Source organism: Salvelinus sp. IW2-2015, unplaced genomic scaffold, assembly GCF_002910315.2.
Source record: "Salvelinus sp. IW2-2015 unplaced genomic scaffold, ASM291031v2 Un_scaffold3056, whole genome shotgun sequence".
NCBI classification, from domain to species: domain Eukaryota; kingdom Metazoa; phylum Chordata; class Actinopteri; order Salmoniformes; family Salmonidae; genus Salvelinus; species Salvelinus sp. IW2-2015.
The window spans coordinates 26,842-50,166 of record NW_019944348.1 but is presented as its reverse complement, the minus strand read 5'-3'; the positions used below and the strand labels follow the sequence as shown (position 1 = coordinate 50,166).

The 23,325-nt window shown below is 41.5% G+C and overlaps 1 pseudogene; it reads left to right on the top strand.

Moving 5' to 3' along the window:
* The window catches only part of LOC112075272 (roundabout homolog 1-like), a 56,830-nt pseudogene that overhangs the window by 13,542 nt on the left and 19,963 nt on the right, over positions 1-23,325 (top strand).

The following is a 23,325-nucleotide window of genomic DNA, read 5'->3' as shown; positions in this document are numbered from 1 at the left end:
TGTTCTCCTCCCTTCCTATCTATGTTTAGCCCTGCCATCTCCTGACCCTCTCCTCCTACCTATGTTAGCCCTGCCCCCTGACTCCTCCTATCTATGTTAGCCCTGCCCCCTGACTCCTTTCTATCTATGTAGCCCTGCCCCCTGACTCCTCCTATCTATGTTAGCCCTGCCCCCTGACTCCTCCTATCTATGTTAGCCCTGCCCTCCTGACTCATCCTATCTATGTTAGCCCTGCCCCCTGACTTCATCCTGTCTATGTAGCTGCCCGTCCATCCCTGTCTCCTCCTTACCTATGTTAGCCCTGCCCCCTGACTCATGCTGTCTATTGTTAGCCCTGCCATCCCTGTCTCCTCCTATCTATGTTAGCCCTGCCCCCTGTCTCCTCCTATCTATGGTTAGGCCTGCCCCCTGTCTCCTCCTATCTATGTTAGCCCAGCCCCCTGACTCCTCCTGTCTATGTTAGCCCTGCCATCCCTGTCTCCTCCTATCTATGTTAGCCCTGCCATCCCTGTCTCCTCCTAAATGCCACTTAATATAATGTTTACATACCCTACATTACTCATCTCATATGTATATGTATATACTGTACTCTATATCATCTACTGCATCTTGCCATCTTTATGTAATACATGTATCACTAGCCACTTTAAACTATGCCACTTTATGTTTACATACCCTACTCATACTCATCTCATATGTATATTCTGTACTCTTATACATCTACTGCATCTTGCCTATGCCGTTCTGTACCATCACTCATTCATATATCTTTATGTACATATTCTTTATCCCTTTACACTTGTGTGTATAAGGTAGTAGTTGTGGAATTGTTAGGTTAGATTACTTGTTGGTTATTACGCATTGTCGGAACTAGAAACACAAGCATTCGCTACACTCGCATTAACATCTGCTAACCATGTGTATGTGACAAATAACATTTGATTTGATTTGATTTGATTCTATGTTAGCCCTGCCCCCTGACTCATCCTATCTATGTTAGCCCTGCCCCCTGACTCATCCTATCTATGTTAGCCCTGCCCCCTGACTCCTCCTATCTATGTTAGCCCTGCCCCCTGTCTCCTCCTATCTATGTTAGCCCTGCCCCCTGACTCATCCTGTCTATGTTAGCCCTGCCCCTGACTCATCCTGTCTATGTTAGCCCTGCCATCCCTGTCTCCTCCTATCTATGTTAGCCCTGCCATCCCTGCCTCCTCCTAAATGCCACTTAATATAATGTTTACATACCCTACATTACTCATCTCATATGTATATGTATATACTGTACTCTATATCATCTACTGCATCTTGCCATCTTTATGTAATTACATGTATCACTAGCCACTTTAAACTATGCCACTTTATGTTTACATACCCTACATTACTCATCTCATATGTATTACTGTACTCTATACCATCTACTGCATCTTGCCTATGCCGTTCTGTACCATCACTCATTCATATATCTTTATGTACATATTCTTTATCCCTTTACACGTGTGTGTATAAGGTAGTAGTTGTGGAATTGTTAGGTTAGATTACTTGTTGGTTATTACTGCATTGTCGGAACTAGAAAACACAAGCATTCGCTACACTCGCATTAACATCTGCTAACCATGTGTATGTGACAAATAACATTGATTTTGATTTGATTTGATTCTTTATGTTAGCCCTGCCCCCTGACTCATCCTATCTATGTTAGCCCTGCCCCCTGACTCATCCTATCTATGTTAGCCCTGCCCCCTGTCTCCTCCTACTATGTTAGCCCTGCCCCCTGACTCCTCCTATCTATGTTAGCCCTGCCCCCTGTCTCCTCCTATCTATGTTAGCCCTGCCTCCCTGACTCCTCCTATCTATGTTAGCCCTGCCCCCTGTCTCCTCCTATCATGTTAGCCCTGCCCCCTGTCTCCTCCTATCTATGTTAGCCCTGCCCCCTGACTCCTCCTATCTATGTTAGCCCTGCCCCCTACTCCTCCTATCTATGTTAGCCCTGCCCCCTGTCTCCTCCTACTATGTTTGCACCTGCCCCTGTCTCCTCCATTCTATGTTAGCCCTGCCCCCTGACTCCTCCTATCTATGTTAGCCCTGCCCCCTGTCTCCTCCTATCTATGTTAGCCCTGCCCCTGATTCCTCCTATCTATGTTAGCCCTGCCATCCCTGTCTCTATGCTAGAAAGCTGTGTGAACAAGGCGGTGAAATGCTGTATAGTCTATTCACACTGAGCTCTCTGCACTGGGCTGTTGTGGTGACACAGCCACCACAGTCAATAAACAGACACACAGCAAGGATCTTTTTCTTTGTCAAGCCGCTACTTCACTGAGGGCAGATGGAGGCATTTGTCACACCTGTGCAAAACAGGTCTGTCAAGGGGATGAATGCCTTATAATGGAACAGAACAAAAAGGCATCCAGCTCAACAGTTTGAGGCGAAACTAATTTGATGTTGCTGTATGGAGGGAATCAGTCAGCACTGGGACAGATTGCAGACATGCCCTGCATTGTCTTCCCCCTCTTTTGTTTAGTAGTTGAGGGTGATCATCGGCCTGGAAAATGAAATGCAGCATGAATGCCGCCACAACGCATGCTGAGTCTGGGTTTCACACTATCAGCATTACCAAATGACGGGAGACAAAAAACGGTGTTGGGATTGAGCCATCTCCCTGTGATGCAGCATAATGGTCAGATTGTTTCTGCCTTCAGCAGCCTCCTGTGGAGGTGATATACACAGAGACAAAGATAGGTGCAGAGAGAAAGGAAGGCCTCTCCATTCACACTGGCCCACTCCAGAGGCCCCCTGCTGCACAGCCCCTCTAAATATGCCTGAGCGGAATGGGACAGTGCCACCTCCACGCAGAGGTGGGAAAACTGATGGAGTGCTGTGGCCCTAAAGTGGATCCTCATGTCAACGCCCTACGGGACCTCAATGGGACCTCCAGTCCACCTCCCTCTTCCTGCCCTACGTGGTCTGACATGACCTGACCTTGTGCCTTTGTGAGTGTCCCAGTGATTTAGCTGTTAAGCCCTCCCTCAAACAAACAGTAACATAATCATACTTCAAACAGTAACATAATTATACTTCAAACAGTAACATAATGCTACTTCAAACAAATAGTAACATAATGATACTTCAAACAGTAACATAATTCTACTTCAAACAAACAGCTAACATAATGATACTTCAAACAGTAACACAATGATACTTCAAACAAGTAACGATAAATGATACTTCAAACCAAACAGTAACATGATGTACTTCAAACAAACAGTAATATAATGATACTTCAAACAAAAACAGTAACATGATGATACTTCAAACAGTAACATAATGAACTACAAGCAAACAGTAACATAATGATACTTCACACATAACATACTAATGATACTTCAAACAAACAGTAGCATAAATGATACTTCAAACAAACAGTAACATAATGATACTTCAAACAGTAACATAATGATACTTCAAACAGTAACATAATGATACTTCAAACACAACAGTAGCATAATGATACTTCAAACAAACAGTAACATAATGATACTTCAACAGTAACATATATACTTCAAACACTAACATAATGATACTTCAAAACATTAACATACTGATACGTCAAACATTAACATAATGCTACTTCAAACAAACAGTAACATTGATGACACTTCAAACAGTAACACAATTCTACTTCAAACAGTAACATAATGATCTTCAACAGTAACATAATTCTACTTCAAACAGTACATAATGATACTTCAAACAGTACATAATTATACTTCAAACAGTAACATAAATCTACTTCAAACAGTAAATAATGATACTTCAATAACAGTAACATAATCATACTTCAAACAGTAACATAATTATACTTCAAACAGTAACATAATTATACTTCAAACAAATAGTAACATAATATACTTCAAACAGTAACATAATTCTACTTCAAACAAACAGTAACATAATGATAACTTCAAACAGTAACATAATGATACTTCAAAACCAGTAAACATAATGATACTTCAAACAAACAGTAACATGATGATACTTCAAACAAACAGTAATATAATGATACTTCAAAACAAACAGTAACATGATGATACTTCAAACAGTAACATAATGATACTACAAGCAAACAGTAACATAATCATACTTCAAACAGTAACAATTATACTTCAAACAGTAACATAATGCTACTTCAAACACAATAGTAACATAATGATACTTCAAACAGTAACATAATTCTACTTCAAACCAAACAGTAACATAATGATACTTCAAACAGTAACACAATGATACTTCAAACAGTAACATAATGATACTTCAAACAAACAGTAACATGATGATACTTCAAACAAACAGTAATATAATGATACTTCAAACAAACAGTAAACATGATGATACTTCAAACAGTAACATAATGATACTACAAGCAAACAGTAAACATAATGATACTTCAAACAGTTACACATAATGATACTTCAAACAAACAGTAGCATAATGATACTTCAAAACAAACAGTAACATATGATACTTCAACAGTAACATAATGATACTTCAAACAGTAACATAATGATACTTCAAACAAACAGTAGCATAATGATACTTCAAACAAACAGTAACATAATGATACTTCAACAGTAACATAATGATACTTCAAAAACACTAACATAATGATACTTCAAACATTAACATAATGATACGTCAAACAATAACATAATGCTACTTCAAACAAACAGTAACATGATGACACTTCAAACAGTAACACAATTCTACTTCAAACAGTAACATAATGATACTTCAAACAGTAACATAATTCTACTTCAACACAGTAACATAATGATACTTCAAACAGTAACATAATTATACTTCAAACAGTAACATAATCTTACTTCAAACAGTAACATAATGATACTTCAATAAACAGTAACATAATCATACTCTCAAACAGTAACATAAATTATACTTCAAACAGTAACATAATTATACTTCCAAACAAAAGTAACATAATGATACTTCAAACAGTAACATAATTCTACTTCAAACAAACAGAACATAATGCATACTTCAAACAGTAACATAATGATACTTCAAACAGTAACATAATGATACTTCAAACAAACAGTAACATGATGATACTTCAAACAAACAGTAATATAATGATACTTCAAACAAACAGTAACAATGATGATACTTCAAACAGTAACATAATGATACTACAAAAGCAAACCAGTAACATAATATACTTCAAACAGTAAACATAGATTGCATTACTTCAAACAAACAGTAGCATAATGATACTTCAAACAGTAACAAAGCTAACATAATGATACTCAAACCAGTAACATACATGATACTTCACAACACAGATAACATAATGATACTTCAAAACAAACAGTACATAATGATACTTCAAACAAACCAGTAACATAATGATACTTCAAACAGTAACATAATGCATACTTCAAACAGTAACATAATGATATTCAAACACTAACCATAATGCTACTTCAAACATTAACATAATGCTACGTCAAACATTAAACATAATGCTACTTCAAAACAAACAGCTAACATGATGACACTTCAAAAACAGTAAACACAATCGCTACTTCAAACAGTAACATAATTGATTACTTCAAACAAACAGTTAACATAATGATACTTGCAAAACAGTAACATAATGCTACTTCAAACAGTAAACATAATGATACTTCAAACAGTAACATAATGCATACTTCAAACAAAACCATAAACATAAATTCTTCAAACAGTAACATAATGTACTTCTAAACAGTAACATAATGATACTTCAACAGTAAACATAATTATACTTCAAACAGTAACATAATTCCTACTTCAAAACAGTAACATAATGCTACTTCTAACAGCTAAACACATAATGATACTTCAAACCAGTAACATAATTATACTTCAAACAGTAACATAATGATACTTCAACAAAACATAACATAATGATACTTCAAACAGTAACATAATGATACTTCAAACCAGTAACGATAATTATACTTCAAACAGTAACGTAATGATACTTCAAATAAACAGTAAACATCATGATACTTCAAACAGTAACATAATGATACTTCAAACAAAACGTAGCATAATGATACTTCAAACAAACAGTAGCATACTGATACTTCAAACAAACAGTAGCGTTTAATGATACTTCCAAACGTAACATAATAATAATTCAACAAACAGCCTAGCATAATGATACTTCAAACAAACAGTAGCGTAATGATACTTCAAACAGTAACATAATGATACTTCAAACAAACAGTACCATAATGATACTTCAAACAAACAGTAGCATAATGATACTTCAAACAAACAGTAACATAATGATACGTTAAACATTAACATAATGATACTTCAAACAGTAACATAATGATACTTCAAACAGTAACATAATTATACTTCAAACAGTAACATAATGATACTTCAAACAAACAGTAACATAATGATACTTCAAACAGTAACATAACGATACTTAAAACACCCTGGTCTACTATACTGCTAGTGTGACCCTTCTCTTCCCTTCCTCTCCCTTCCCTTGTCTTCTATTTAAAAGCTATTTTTATTATGAATATTAAACAAGCAGCGAGGGCAAGAGGTGCCCCAGAATGCCTCAGAACACCTAAGGAATCAGTGGAGTGTGTTCATGGATGCCAAGGAAAGCCAGGCTTCCCCCCCAAAATTGACGAAAATAAATAAATAAATACCAAATAATTTATCTTTTGTCTCTCTGTCTTTCATAATTTTCCTTCAAGAGGCTGAATGTATCTCACAGGAGAAAGCATCCGAGCGAGTGAAACAGTGCTCCTCTGTCTCTCTACGTGTAGGCCGTCTACAGTGCCTTCAGAAAGTATTCAGATGTCTTGACTTCTTCCACATTTTGTTAGGTTACAGCCTGAGTTTCTCCCATTCGTCTGCACATCCTCTCAAGCTCTGTCAGGTTGGATGGGGAGTGTTGATGCACAGCTATTTATTTAAGTGGAGGAGCGAGAGTGGAGGGGGTTTTTGTTTGTAGGGGGATTTATTAGTTGTGGCAATTAGACTTAATCTCCGTGTCTCTGCTCCTCCCAGGTAAGCTGTTAGGCTGCACACAACAGATGGGTTGTTCCACTGAGAACCTTCTGACATTCTATTTCTATACTCCCCTGTTCTTAGAACCTGTCGTTCCCCTACCTAGCAGACGTCATGTGGATTGTTTTGCTCCTGAACAAGGTGTCACTCTTAATTAGGACGCTGGGATACTAAAAGTGAGGCCCCATTCCTCACATGCCAGTGATACCTGTTTTTAGATCACCTAGAGTGCAGAGCGCAGGTACACTTGCAGTGTTGACCACTGTTAATTAGATTTAGTGAGACGTTGTATAGTGTGTCATGAAGTGGATACATGTGTAGGAGTGTGTTTGACTGAAGACAGCCAGTGAAAGGCAGAAGGTTTGGGGCTCTTTTGCAATGCTGTTACCCCCTTCAACTCCCCCCTACCTACACACACACCACACACACACACACACACACACACACACACACACACACACACACACACACACACACACACACACACACACACACACACACACACACACACACACACACACACAACACACACACACACACAACCACACCACACACACACACACACACACACCACACACCTCCCTCAGTGGTTTTAAATAAGGGGTCTGTTACAGGCCTCGGGGTGGGGGTCTGTCTTCTTGTGAGCTGAGGTGTGTGACCCTTAAACCCTTAAGCCCCCTTGAGCAGGCAGATCAGTGGTGCCCCGTGCTATTGTGTGCTGCTACTCTGACGGCATGGCTGTCAGCTGACTAGGACCTGAGAGGGCCGGACTGCCTCACCCAGTGGCCTGAGAAACAAAGCACCTCCCTGGCCTGTAATCAAATCCCTGGGAAATAACAGCGCATCACACCCACCTTGTCCTGGATACAAAACACACCTTTTAGTGTGTGGGTGTATGCATGTGTTAGTATGGTCTCTGTATGTATGCATGTGTAGTATGTGTCTCTGTATGTATGCATGTGTTAGTATGTGTCTCTGTATGTATGCATGTGTTAGTATGTGTCTCTGTATGTATGCATGTGTAGTATATGTCTTTGTATGTATGCATGTGTTAGTATGTGTCTCTGTATGTATGCCATGTGTTAGTATTGTGTCTCTGTATGTATGCATGGAGAAAAATACTCAGGCTAAAACTTCTGTTTTCTTCTTCTCAGTACGGTAGGGGAGATTGCTGGGCTGGAAGTCATTTGTGGCTGGAGTAATGCTTCCACTCTTCCCTGCCTCAGGTGTTCCTCCAGGGAACTGTGGCATTCTAGGTTTGGGGAAGGGATGTTAGGCCAGGCAAGCCCTGAGCATAACAGACTGTCTGATAAAGCCATACAAGCCACAGGTTGAATGAGAATAGCCATAGAATGGTTGGATAGGTACCGCGGTTAGTACAGTATACAGTACTTTTACAGGCTTTCTATCTCTGGACCTCAGGACATACAGTACATGGCTCACTGAGATTCATTTGTGAGTTTTATACTCCCATCAAAAACATGACAGATGGAGTTTTATTAAACTCTGAATACCTTTTGGTCATGGTTTTGAAAAGACTCATGGGTGAGGAAAACAGCACTTTTATACTGAGAGAATGTTTTCCAATGTTAGGCGTGTAGTTTTGTCCTCTCAAGGTCTGACCTTTTCTCTCGTTCCTCAGATCCGGGGAGGAAAGCTGATGATAACCAAGCCGCCAAAAAAGCGACGCTCGGGAAGTATGTGTGTGTCGGGACCAATATGGTGGGAGAGAGGGAGAGTGAGATCGCTGAGCTCACTGTGCTCGGTAAGTAACCTTCCTCACATCTCCTCTCTCTCTCTCTCTCTCTCGCTCTCTCTCTCTCTCTCTCTCTCTCTCCTCTCTCTCTCTCTCTCTCTCTCTCTCTCTCTCTGTCTCTGTCTCTGTCGCTGCCTCTCTCTGTCTCTCTGTCTCTCTGTCTCTCTCTCCGTGTGTGTTTGTGTACAGTGAAGAGGGTCCAGATGTTTTGTTTTGTGTGTGTCTCCAAGGAGACTAAACGATGTCATCGACCCCTTCAAGAGGAGTGTGACATGGGCCTTCACTCTAACAGTTAACCACGAACTGCCCCAGTAGCCCCCTGACCCCCTTTTCTCCCCCAGGAGCCCCACACCTCTCTAATGCCCCCCCTTTCTCCTCACTGACCCCCCCCCCCCCCCCACCTGACCTCAGCACCTCTCCTCTGGCCAGCTGTGCCACATTAAACCATGACTGACCTTTGACCCCACAGCTCTCCGTTGCCTCAGTTTATAGTCTCAGTATAGTACTCTGTATTAACCTCAGTCGGCTGAACTTCTGACTGTCCTCTCCACTTCCTCTACTTCCTGTCCCACTAGGCCTCTCATCATCCCCTCCAACAGGGCCCAAGCTAACATACACATCTTCTTATTTCCCACATAAGATACATTATTATATATGGAAATGACTTCAAAGGGTTCAGACCATACCTATGGCTTTGCCTATTTGAGTAAACAACACAAAAGAGTTGAAAAAGTGCTCACTTAATGAGCACTTTTTCAAGCCAAAACTGAAGGGGATGTGAGGAGAGAGGGAGGGAGAGAGAGAGGGGAGGGAGAGAGGGAGGGAGGGGATTTGAGGAGGGGGAATGTGAGGAGGGAGGGAGGGGAGGGAGATAGCAGAGAGGAGGAAGGAGGGAGTGGAGAGAGAACAAATAGGAGAAAGGGGAGAGAGAAGGAAGGGTAGAGAGTTGAGAAAAGGGAGGTCAAACTATTGAGCTGCAATTGTTGAGTCTTGGGACATATTAAAAAACAAATGTTGGAGGAGAAGGTGATTAAAGGTATTAGGAAATCTGCTAAATGTTCCCTATGGAGAAGCTCTGTGTGTTGATGTGTGTCTCTGCTGAGGGGATAGGGGCTGGGGAGGGAGAGGGAGAGGTAGCTGAACTGGACATGAGGGGGCAGGGGTGGTTAGATGGCTATCTGTTTTCATTACAGAAGCTTTTTCCAACATTCATTTTTATTTCAATCCCTGCTGGAAGGTTAGGGGAATGGACTGCAACAGCAGGATTTTACAGGACCTCTCAGATAATCAGGACAAAGGGCAACGAGGGTAGCTGTGATTACTAAAACACACTGCTAATATTAGCACTGAGACTCTGCTACAATATGACTGATCAGCAGGATGGTTCAATCCCCATAAAGTGCTAAAGATACAGTACAGTCACATACTGTACTATGATATACTATACAATGATACACTATACTATACTATGGTATACTATGCTGTGATATATTATACTATGATATACTATGCTATGCTATGATATAATATGCTATGATATACTGTGCTATGCTATACTATGATATACTATACTATACTATGATACACTATACTATGATACCCTATGCTATGCTATACTATACTATGATATACTGTGCTATGATATGCTATGCTATGCTATGATATACTATGATATGACATACTATACTATGATGTGATACACTATGATGTGATACACTATGCTGTGATTTACTATGCTGTGATATACTATGCTCTGATATAATATGCTGTGATATGCTATGTTATGATACACTATACTATGATACCCTATGCTGTGCTATACTATACTATGATATACTATGCGATGGTATGCTATGATATACTATACTATGATATACGGTGCTATGATATACCGTGTTATGATATACTATGCTATGATATAATATGCTATGATATACTACACTATGATATACTATGATATGATATACTATGATATGATGTAATATGCTATGATGTACTATACAATTATATACTATGCTATGATATACAATACTATGATATACTATGGAATACAATGATATACTATGATATAATATACTATGATATACTATACTATGCTATGATATACTATGATATGACATACTATACTATGATATGATACACTATGATGTGATATACTATGCTCTGATATACTATGCTGTGATATGCTATGTTATGATACATTATGCTATGATACACTATGCTATTATATACTATGCTATGATATACTATACTATGATATACTATGATATAATATACTAAGATATTATATATTTACTATGATATAATATACTATAATATGATATGATTTAATATACTATACTACAATATACTATACTCCAATATACTATGATATACTATGATATGATATACATTGATATGATATACTATACTGTGATATACTATGCCACAATATAATATGATATGATAAACTATACTATGATATACTATACCATGATATGATATACTATACTATACTATACAATATACTATGCTATGCTATACTATGCTATACTATACTATGATATATTTTACTATGCTATACTATAATATGATATGATATATTATGCTATGGTATACTATGATATGATATAATATGCCATACTATGATATATTATACTATGATATACTATAATATGATATGATATACTATGCTTTGATACACTATGCTATGATATACTATGATATGATATACTAAGCTATGATATACTATGATATAATATACAGTGATATACTATACTATAATATGATATACTATACTATGCTATGATATGATACACTATGCTGTGATATACTATGCTGTAATATACTATGTTATTATATACTATGCTATGATATACTATACCATGATATAATATACTAAGATATGATATATTTACTATGATATACTATACTGTGATATGATATACTATACTATACTATACTACAATATACTATACTCCAATATACTATCATATACTATGGTATGATATACTATGCAATGGTACTATATACTATACTATGCTTACTATGTTATGATATAATATGCTACGCTATACCATGCTATGATACACTATACTATGCCATGATATACTATACTATACTATATATATGATATATTATACCGTGATATAATATGCTATGATATACTGTGCTATGATATAGTATGCTATGCTATACCATGCTATACTATATTATGCTATGATATACTATAATATGCTGAACTATGCTATTATATACTCTACTACGCTATGCTATGATATAATATAATATGCTAAGATATACTATATTATGCTATATTATGTTATGATATACTATGCTATTATATACTATACTACGATATTCTATGCTATACTATGATATACTATGCTATGATATGATATACTATGCTATGATATACTATGCAGTACTATTCTATGCTATACTATGCTATGCTATACTATGCTATGATATACTATAATATGCTGAACTATGCTATACTATGCTCTGCTGTGATATACTATGCTATGATATATTATACTATACTACGCTATGATATGATAGACTATGCTATAATATACTGTGCTATGATATACTATGCTATGATATACTATGTTATACTGTTCTATGCTATACTATGCTATGATATGATGTACTATACTATGATATACTGTGCTATGATATAATATGCTATACTATACTATACTGTATAAATGCAGATACAGTGTATCTGTAGACTTTTTACTGAATAGTCCTGTGCTATGTCATTTCTCTCTGCAGAGCGACCCAGCTTCGTGAAGCGTCCCGGCAGCCAGGTGGTGCTGGTGGACCAGAGTGTGGAGTTCAGGTGTGAGGCCCGGGGTGACCCAGTTCCCACCGTCCGCTGGAGAAAAGACGACGGAGACCTGCCCAAGGGAAGGTACTGTACTGTATGACTCATCTTCTGGCCCCCTTTATTACAACACAATCCCTTTCTCTCTTTCTATTTGATGCCTCGCACCCTTTTGTCTGTCTGATGATCAGCACATACTGTAAGGTATGTGGTGTGTGTGTGCGCGTGTGCGTGCGTGCGTGTTTGACCGACTACCTGTGTGTATTCCAGATATGAGATCCGTGAGGACCACACCCTGAAGATCCGTCGTCTGACCTCTGCAGACGTGGGGTCTTACACCTGCGTGGCAGAGAACATGGTGGGCAGGGCGGAGGCGTCGGCCACCCTCACCGTCCACGGTAAGACCACACACCTCTGTTACTTAATCTAGTAAAATACTGTGCAGGTTTACGAAGGTCAACGCACCAGTTAACTTGCACAGTCCTGTACATTGTGCGGTACGTGGTCCTGTTGTCGAGCCTCTATTGCTGAAAGGTATGTTGATTGTTCCAGATGTTTCAGTCTCTCTAGTTGTATGGGTTACGGTGAGTTTTTGCACCTTAGACGCGATTTAGCTCAACCTCAATGCAATTATAACACTCAATTCTTGAGCCTGACAAGTTATTACTTTCACCCATTCTCTCACAATTAGCTGATTGATTTCTAATAAAGGCCATCTGAAAATCCATAGAGGATCATACACTTTACACATGGGAGCTCCATGATAATCAATTCCATTCACGGCATCCATAGGAGCGAGGACCTTCCTTTAGAGGCAGCACTCTGGTCATGTTTAAGATATGCTGTATCAGTGTTAGGCCTGTGGGGAGCCTCAGTGTGTCTCTCTCCATTGGACATCCTACTAACACAGTGAGAACAGAAAGCAGCTGGTCACAGAGTAGAAAGGAGTCATTCAGTAGAACAAGGGGGCCAGGATCCCCCCAACCCTTAAACCTCCTGGGAGCCATGCAGGTGAAACACTGAGGTCATTTAGCAGCAGGTTAATGTGAATATTGGGGAGCAGAGGGGAGGAGGGGGATAGAAGGTGGTTCAGTGCACAGGGGATGGGGGATGGGGTCAGCAGGGTAGGGAGGTATATATTGAGGGGTTGAAGTGAGTCACCACTGGAGCAGAACGAGATGGGAATTGAGCTTGGACGAGGTAGATGGGAGGATGGTGGGGGGGTTTGGGTAGTAGAGGTTTGTGTGGTGAGGTCAGAAGTGTAAAATTGTATTCCCAGCAGTCCTCGAGAGCTATGAAGAGATGGGACAAAAAAAAAACCATCACCCCACCCCACCTCCCCCTCTCAGTACTAATACAGAACCCAATCTTCACATGTTTGTTCTCTGCAATTATTTATTGCTGCGCTCCACAGGCCAGTGATGTGTTGATTTCTTTGAGGAGCATGATTAGATCTTCCTGTCAATAACTTCATCAATATATCCAGTAATAACTGAATCAACATCCACCAATAATTTCTTCAAGAAATCCACCAATAACTTCATCAAGAAAAAAAAGAAAAAATACAAATAGCCAATGAGAGCTACAGTAGACCTTTATTCAAACAAGCCATTTGCCACATAGACCTGCCATCATTCACTTTGAACTGGACTGTGTGTTTACAGGCAGTAGGCCCTGCCATCATTCACTTTGAACTGGACTGTGTGTTTACAGGCAGGACTTGCCGATCAGTTCACTTTTGAGACGTGCGGACTGGGTGTTTACAGGCGAGGTGCCCTTCCATCAGTTGCACTTTTGAAGCTGGAGACTGTGGTGGTGTTACAGGCGTTACGGGGCGGCCTGCCATCGTTCAATTTAACTTGGACTGGTGGTGTACGAGTAGTATGCGCCTCCGCATCGATGTCACTATTGAAGCTGCATCTGTCTGGTTTACAAGTAGTAGGCCCTGCACATCGTTCAGGCTATTGAACTGCGACTGCTGTGTTACATGTGAGATAGGGCCCTGCATTTCATTCACTGTGAGAGACTGGAGCTGTGGTTGTTACAGGGGGCGGGCACGAGGGGCGGAGGGGGTGGGCGGCGGAAGCGAGGGTAGGGGGGGTTTTTCCTTTGGGAGGGGGGGGGGGGGGGGGGGGGCCCTGCCATCCTTCACTTGTGAACTGGACTGTGTGTTTACAGCAGTAGGCCCTGCGCCATCATTCACTATTGAACTGGACTGTGTGTTTACAGGTAGTAGGCCCTGCCATCATGTCACTTTGAACTGGACTGTGTGTTTACAGGTAGTTGGCCCTGCATCCTTCACTTTGAACTGGACTGTGTGTTACAGGTAGTAGGCCTGCCATCGTTCACTTTGAACTGGACTGTGTGTTACAGGTAGTTGGCCCTGCCATCATTCACTTTGAACTGGACTGTGTGTTTACAGGTAGTAGGCCCTGCCATCGTTCACTTTGAACTGGACTGTGTGTTTACAGGAGTAGGCCCTGCCATCATTCACTTTGAACTGGACTGTGTGTTTACAGGTAGTGGCCCTGCCATCGTTCACTTTGAACTGGACTGTGTGTTTACAGGCAGTAGGCCCTGCCATCATTCACTTGAACTGGACTGTGTGTTTACAGGTAGTTGCCCTGCATCATTCACTTTGAACTGGACTGTGTGTTTACAGGTAGTAGGCCCTGCCATCATTCACTTTGAGACTGGACTGTGTGTTTACAGGTAGTAGGCCCTGCCATCATTCACTTTGAACTGGACTGTGTGTTTACAGGAGTTGACCCTGCCATCATTCACTTTGAACTGGACTGTGTGTTTACAGGAGTAGGCCTGCCATCATTCATTTGAACTGGACTGTGTTTACAGGCAGTAGGCGCCTGCCATCGTTCACTTTGAACTGGACTGTGTGTTTACAGGCAGTAGGCCCTGCCATCATTCACTTTGAACTGACTGTGTGTTTACAGGTAGTTGGCCCTGCCATCATTCACTTTGAACTGGACTGTGTGTTTACAGTAGTGTGGCCCTGCCATAACATTCACTTGAGACTGTGGCTGTGTTTTACAGGTAGTAGGCCCTGTCATCATTCACTTGAACTGGACTGTGTGTTTACAGGCAGTAGGCCCTGCCATCATTCACTTTGAACTGGACTGTGTGTTTACAGAGATAGGCCCTGCCATCATTCACTTTGAACTGGACTGTGTGTTTACAGCAGTAGCCCTGCGCTCATCATTCAACGATTTGATACTTTGGGCCCATAGTTGTGTTACAGTAGTAGGCCCTGCCATCAATTCAACTTTTGATACTGGACTGGTGTGTTTACAGGTAGTTGGCCCTGCCATCATTCACTTTGGAACTGGAACTGTTGTTTACAGGTAGTGCCCTGCCATCATTCACTTTGAACTGGACTGTGTGTTTACGGTAGGTAGGCCCTGCCTCATCATCGTGACTTTGAACTGGATCTGTGTGTTTACAGGTAGTAGGCCCTGCCATCATTCACTTGAACTGGACTGTGTGTTTACAGCAGTAGTTGGCCCTGCATCATTCACTTGAACATGGACTGTGTGTTTACAGGTAGTAGGCCTGCCATCATTCACTTTGAACTGGACTGTGTGTTTACAGGTGAGTAGTCCTGTGCATCATTCCACTTTGAACTGGACTGTGTTTACAGGTAGTAGGCGCCTGTCCATCATTCACTTTGAACTGGACTCCGTGTGGCGGGTTAGTCACAAGTAGTAGGCCCTGTCAGTCATTCACTGTTGAACTTACTGTTGGCAGGGCAAACTACCTGTAAAACACCACCAGTCCAGTTGTCTTTAACAGTGAATTGATGGCGGTGAGTAGGGCCGCCCATTGCCATCATATACACTATTCCTGAGTACTGAAGAACTGCACATGCGTTAGTTCCTAATACATAGCTAGCCCTGCCATCATTCACTCTATGTATCAAGACTGGTGAATTGTTTTAATCAGAGATTGGGCCAGTGGACGCCAACTGCCATCATTCACTACTTGTACACTGGAGGACTGTAATAGCAATGTCATACACCGGTAGTTGGGCTCCTGCAGTCATTCATTTTTCCAACAGTTGGGAACTGTGTGTTATTACAAATGGTATAGTTGGCCTGCCATCATTCAGACGTGTTGAACGCTGGACTGTGTCCGTATATTACAACCTTACCTGGTAGTATAACGGATCACTGCCATTTCAATTTCACTCTTTGAACTGGACTGTGTCGTTTACAGGTACCTAGGCCCTAGTGGTGACTGCCATCATTCACTTTAGTGTATATAAGCACTGAGAACTGTGTGAGATGAATGGCAGGGATCCCGCACACCACTACCTGTAAACACACAAGGTCCCTGTGGTTTCACGAAGAAATAGTGTTGTACCTAATGATTGGAGGGTGCCATCATTCACTTTGAACTGGCCGCTATTGATCTTTGATCCCTTTACAGGTGATAAAGTTGCGCCAGCCTCGCCTCATATCATCTTGGAAACTGGAATCTCGGGTTGGTTTACAGGTAGGTTGGCCCGCTCATCATTCAGCTTCTGGAACTTGTACGGTTGGTGTTTTACAGGTATAGTGCGGCCTGCCCATGCATTCACTTGAACGTGGAACTGTGGTTTACAGGCAGTAGGCCTGCCATGCGTTTCACTTTGAAACTGACTGTGGTTTACAGGGCAGTAGGCCTGCCATCATTTCCACTTTTGAACTGGACTGTGTGTTTTACAGTTAGTTGCCTGCCAGTCATTCACTTTGAAACTGGCCACTGTGTGTTTACAAGGTTAGTTGGGCTGGTGCGACATTAGGCATTAGAACGATTGATCAAACAACCATGAAAAGGTAGGCTCTCTCACTCAGTTATACACATCAACAACAACAACATCAACAACTAATGCTAACCAGAGCAAGATTAGCTAAAATCTAATGAAGGAACATTAGATAAACCCTCTCAGACTTTTTCAGCTAGTTGGCTGTCAAAATTTCATGGATAAACAATGGGGAATTATAGCCTCCTCGTCCTTCTGCAGCTTGTCTGCCAATGCATGCTTGTCCATACCAAGCACCCAAGCTAACTGGCTAAAGTTGGCTAGCTTGCTAGCTAGCTACTTCCAAACACACCTCACTCTCACCATTTTGCTTGTCGTAGCAGAGCTGGTTAGGCTGTTTGCATGTTATCTTGAGCGTTCTTGACTAACTATTATTTTTTGTGAATTGTTGCGAATGCAAGAGATATGCTAACTGGATAACAGTCGTTCAAGTTCTTGCTAGCTAACCAAATGACACCTGCATCTCTAGCTGTGTATAGCCACAAAAAAATTATATGCGGGGAAAAAGTCAGTCACTCACCCAGTCCTCCAATGGCAAGACATCCTCCTAGCAGCTAGCTAGCTAATGTTAGGCTTTGTGTTTTTAGATTGCTACATAAATACATACGCTTGCCTATTAGCCACGTTATGACTGATTTGTGATCATTGCCCTGGTTGGTCTGATTATATTGACAATCACAGCCTTATTTACATTTGTCTGTTTTTGTCCAGAATATTGAGTCATTGAAACTGAAATCGTGTTTTACAACCTGATGGCAATATTGTTTTGAATACCAAGAAATGTTTTGGTGAATTAAATTAATCATGCATTGAACTGCATCCATATTTATTTATTTTTATTTATTTAACCTTTATTTAACTAGGCACGTCAATTGAACAAATTCTTATTTACAATGACGGCCTACCCCGGACCAAACCTGGACGATGCTTGGCCAATTGTGTGCCGTCCTATGGGACTCCCAATCAAGGCCGGTTGTGATACAGCCTGGAATCAAACCAGGGTCTGTAGTGATGCCTCTAGCACTGAGAAGCAGTGCCTTAGACCGCTGCGCCACTCGGGAGGCCGGGGCTATAGCGTAGTAGTAGCCGTACTGTAGCTCTGATTGGCTATAGCGCATCGGTTTGTGTAGACTCCGGTCCTGGACAAGACAGATGTTTTTATTCAGTTTTATTTACTGCAGCGTCTATTATTTGTCCAAACGCACGGACGCTTTCCAACGCTATATTGCTATAGAATTTTCACAAATGCGTTAGTATACGACATTCCCAATGTGAAAATTATCATATGTAAGGGGTTGCTTAGATTGTTTATGTGTCATATTCTTCCTGGAACCTAAAATGCTGTCAGTTCCAGTTGAAATGCAACAATGTTTCACACACACACAAGTTATTTTCAAAGAGATGGCTGACAACAGCAAGCGAACTGCAATAAAAAACACAGTTCCACTCACCAGATGATGATGATCATTTGAAACTTACCTTCTTGTTGAAAGTTATTCTTCAGCTGCTGCAAACTAGCCCACAACAAAAGCTAGCTAGCTGGACAGTGGGGAAACTATTGCTCACTATTGCGCAGTGACCTGTTGGCCTTCAAGAAGGCAGAAGTTTCCATGTGTTTTTATAAAAACAGTCCAACTCATTAATTCATTGATTCCACTGTCACTCCAACATTTTGCCCTAATACAGTTGAATGGCAGATGCCTTTATCTGGCTTCTGATGGCCTAGCCAATGGCTGACTAGCTAGCTAGATTTATCTCCCCAGAGACCAGCAAAGAAATATCCATATTGGATACTTTATTCTCTTCAGTGTTGACCCTTTCCAACAAAAACTAAAGAGATTAAATCAGAACATCATTGAAAATAATATAATGATCATTATTATTATTATTATTATAATCATTATTTTATAAATCGTTAGCCCCTCTCTGAAAGTGTAGAAGACCCATTGTTCCCCACTGTGTTTGGGTTAGTAATAATTTGTGGAGTGGCTCTATTTTCCCCCAGGATGCATTTTTTCACTATCCTGAATGTGTAAAGAATCCACATGTTCTGAAATATGAACAGAAATACTGGACCTTTGGAACTCCTATTATGGTGCTGATTTGACAAAACTACAGTCATGGTCTTGAATTGGACAAAAACAAATCTGATGAAGTCTCACCCCCCTCTGGTCTCGGTCTTGACTCGGTCTCATACGCCCTGTCCCCCTCCCGGTCTCGCCCCCCCCCTCTGGTCTTGGTCTTGACTCGGTCTCGCCCCCCCTCTGGTCTCGGTCTTGACTCCGGTCTCACCCCCCCCCCCCCCCCTCGTCTCGGTCTACTCTCTTCCACCCCCCTCTCCGGTCTCTGTCTTAGTGCCCCCCCTAATGAGAAGCATGCAGATGAGGTGAGACCCTGTATTAGAAGAAGCATGCAGGATAGAGGTGAGACCCTGTATTTAGAAGAGCATGCAGGATGAGGTGAGACCCTGTATTAGAGGGAAGCATGCAGGATGAGGTGAGACCCTGTATTAGAGGAAGCATGCAGGATGAGGTGAGACCCTGTATTAGAGGAAGCATGCAGGATGAGGTAGGGCATCTCACAGTAAATAGAGTGCATCATCAAAGACTTTGTGCCACTTAATAACTAACGGAAGTGTTTACCTCCTCTAGCTAGGGAGGGGGAGGGAGAGGAGGAGGGGGATGGGGAGAGGGAGAAGGAGAGAGGGAGAGAGGATTTTGTCATGTCATATTTGCTTCCGGTCTGATGCTTGTCAGGAGAGCAAGCGCATTAAATGACTGATCTGTCATACGTGTTATCGATATATAATGTATTATGAGTGTCCTGTCAGATCACAGGGGATGACAGGAAGGAGGGAAGGACCCAAAGGGAGAGATTAAGGCACAAATAAAATGTTTATTTACAAAAACAGGAAGGCTGCTAATGCGTTGCTTAAGATTTCTTAGACAGTTGCCACTGGTTTAATGTAATTTCAGTGGTAGTGAATTGTGGACTCAGACGGTGTATTACACTGGAGTAAATGAGATATTCTGCTCCTATGTGGAATTAATTTCAATATTCTAAGAATTCAAAGCTCTGCCAGTAACTCCCAGATGAGGCTACTGAAGCCCCATTTAAGTGCTTGGATCGGGCTTGGATCGGGCTTGGATCGGGCTTGGATCGGGCTTGGATCGAGAAGGAAAGTTCACAGCGTCACAGTATTGCGACCTGTAGCTGGAAACATGATTCGATATTTTGTTGATTACAATATGTTATGTGAACAGTATATTAATTTGAATCGTTTTTGGTTGAATCAAAAGTATTATACTCATTTATCATGACTCTAAAGTGAAATCTTAAAATAGTTATATGCTGGTTTGTTTGGCCCATTCATTCCAGAATGGACAGTGTTTTTGTTCTTCACACCTCTCATGGCCAGATCCTCAGTGAACAATGTCAGCATTGTACCGTGTGCCAGGGGCTATTTTTCTTTCTCACTGCTCTGCTCTCATTACTAACTTAATCAGTGAATTATTGTTTTCACATGTGTTTGCCGGTCTGTAACACCTCCTCTGAACTTAGAAACACGTTAAGTGAAATATTCCATTTATTGACGTAAGAAACACGTGAATGGCCACACCATGGGCTTGGTTAAATAAAGGTGATATAAACTACAGACATCCTGGTTCTGTGGTGGTGCTTGTGTTTTGTTATGGGATGGATATTCGCCATTGGGAATATATTATTCACCGGTAAAATAATGCAGGGAACCAATGGGCTTCCCTACGCTGGTCATTTTGCCATTAGTTGTGATTTATTTGTGGAAAGGACAAATGGACTGGAAGCCCCTAGAGTGGTTTGACTAACAACCCATGGAAAGGGACGATGGAAATGGAAGCCCCTAAGAGTGTTGACTAACCAACCCTGACAAGGACTGGAATGGAAGCCCCTAGAGTGGTTGACTAACAACCCATGGAAAGGGACTTGAAATGGAAAGCCCCTAAAGTGGTTTGGACAAACAACCCATGGAAAGGGACTGAATGGAAGGCCCCTAAGAGTGGGTTGACTAACAACCAACATGAAAGGGACGGAATGGAAGCCCCTCAGTGGTTTGACTAACAACCCATGGAAAGGGACTTGAATGGAAGCCCCTAAAGTGGTTTGACTAAACAACCCATGGAAAGGGAACTTGAAATGGAAGGGCCCTAAAGTGGTTTGACTAACAACCCATGGAAAAGGGACATGGAATGGAAGCCCCTAAAAGATGGGTTTGACTACACAAGGCCCAAGGAAAGGGACTTGAATGGAAGACCCCTAGATTGTTTGACTGAACAACCCCATGGAAAGGGAACTTGGAATGGAAGCCCCTAAAAGTGGTTGACTAACAACCCATGGAAAGGGACTTGTAATGGGAAGCCCCTAAAGTGGTTTGACTAACAACCCATGGAAAGGGACTTGAATGGAAGCCCTAAAGTGGTTTGACTAACAACCCATGGAAAGGGACGTGAATGGAAGCCCCTAAAGTGGTTTGACTAACAACCCATGGAAAGGGACTTGAATGGAAGCCCCTAAGAGTGTTTTGACTAACAACCCATGGAAAGGACTTGAATGGAAGCCCCTAAGTGGTTTGATAACAACCCATGGAAAGGGACTTGAATGGAAGCCCCTAGAGTGGTTTGACTAACAACCCATGGAAAGGGACTGGAAGGAGTGGAAGCCCCTAGAGTGGTTTGACTAACAACCCATGGAAAGGGACTGGAATGGAACCCCTAATCGGTTTAGCTAACAACCCATGGAAAGGACTGGAATGGAAGCCCCTAGAGTGGTTTGACTAACAACCCATGGAAAGGGACTGAATGGAAGCCCCTAGAGTGGTTTGACTAACAAACCCATGGAAAGGAACTGAATGGAAGCCCCTAGAGTGGTTTGACTAAACAACCCATGGAAAGGGACTGAATGGAAGCCCCTAGAGTGGTTTGACTAACAACCCATGGAAAGGGACTTGGAATGGAAGCCCCTAAAGAGTGGTTGACTAACAACCCATGGAAAGGGACTTAATGGAAGCCCTAAAGTGGTTTGACTAACAACCCATGGAAAGGGACTGGAATGGAAGCCCCTAGAGTGGTTTGACTAACAACCCATGGAAAGGGACTTGAAATGGAAGCCCCTAGAGTGTTTGACTAACAACCATGGAAAGGGATTGAATGGAAGCCCCTAGAGTGGTTTGACTGAACAACCCATGGAAAGGGACTGTGAATGGAAGCCCCTAAAGTGGTTTGACTAACAACCCATGGAAAGGGACTGGAATGGAACCCCTAAGTGGTTTGACTACAACCCATGGAAAGGGACTTGAATGGAAGCCCCTAGAGTGTTTGACTACAACCATGGAAAGGGACTTGAATGGAAGCCCCTAGAGTGGTTTGACTAACAACCCATGGAAAGGGACGTGAATGGAACGCCCCTAGAGTGGTTGACTAACAACCCATGAAAGGGACTGAATGGAAGCCCCTAAGATGGTTTGACTAACAACCCATGGAAAGGGACTTGAATGGAAGCCCCTAGAGTGGTTTGACTAACAACCCATGGAAAGGAACTGAATGGAAGCCCCTAAAGGTTTGACTAACAACCCATGGAAAGGACTGGAATGGAAGCCCCTAAGTGGTTTGATAAACAACCCATGGAAAGGGACTTGAATGGAAGCCCCTAGATGTGGTTTGACTAACAACCCATGGAAAGGGACTTGAATGGAAGCCCCTAGAGTGGTTGACTAACAACCCATGGAAAGGACTTGAATGGAAGCCCCTAGAGTGGGTTTGACTAACAACCCATGGAAAGGGACGTGGAATGGAAAGCCCCTAGAGTGGTTTGACT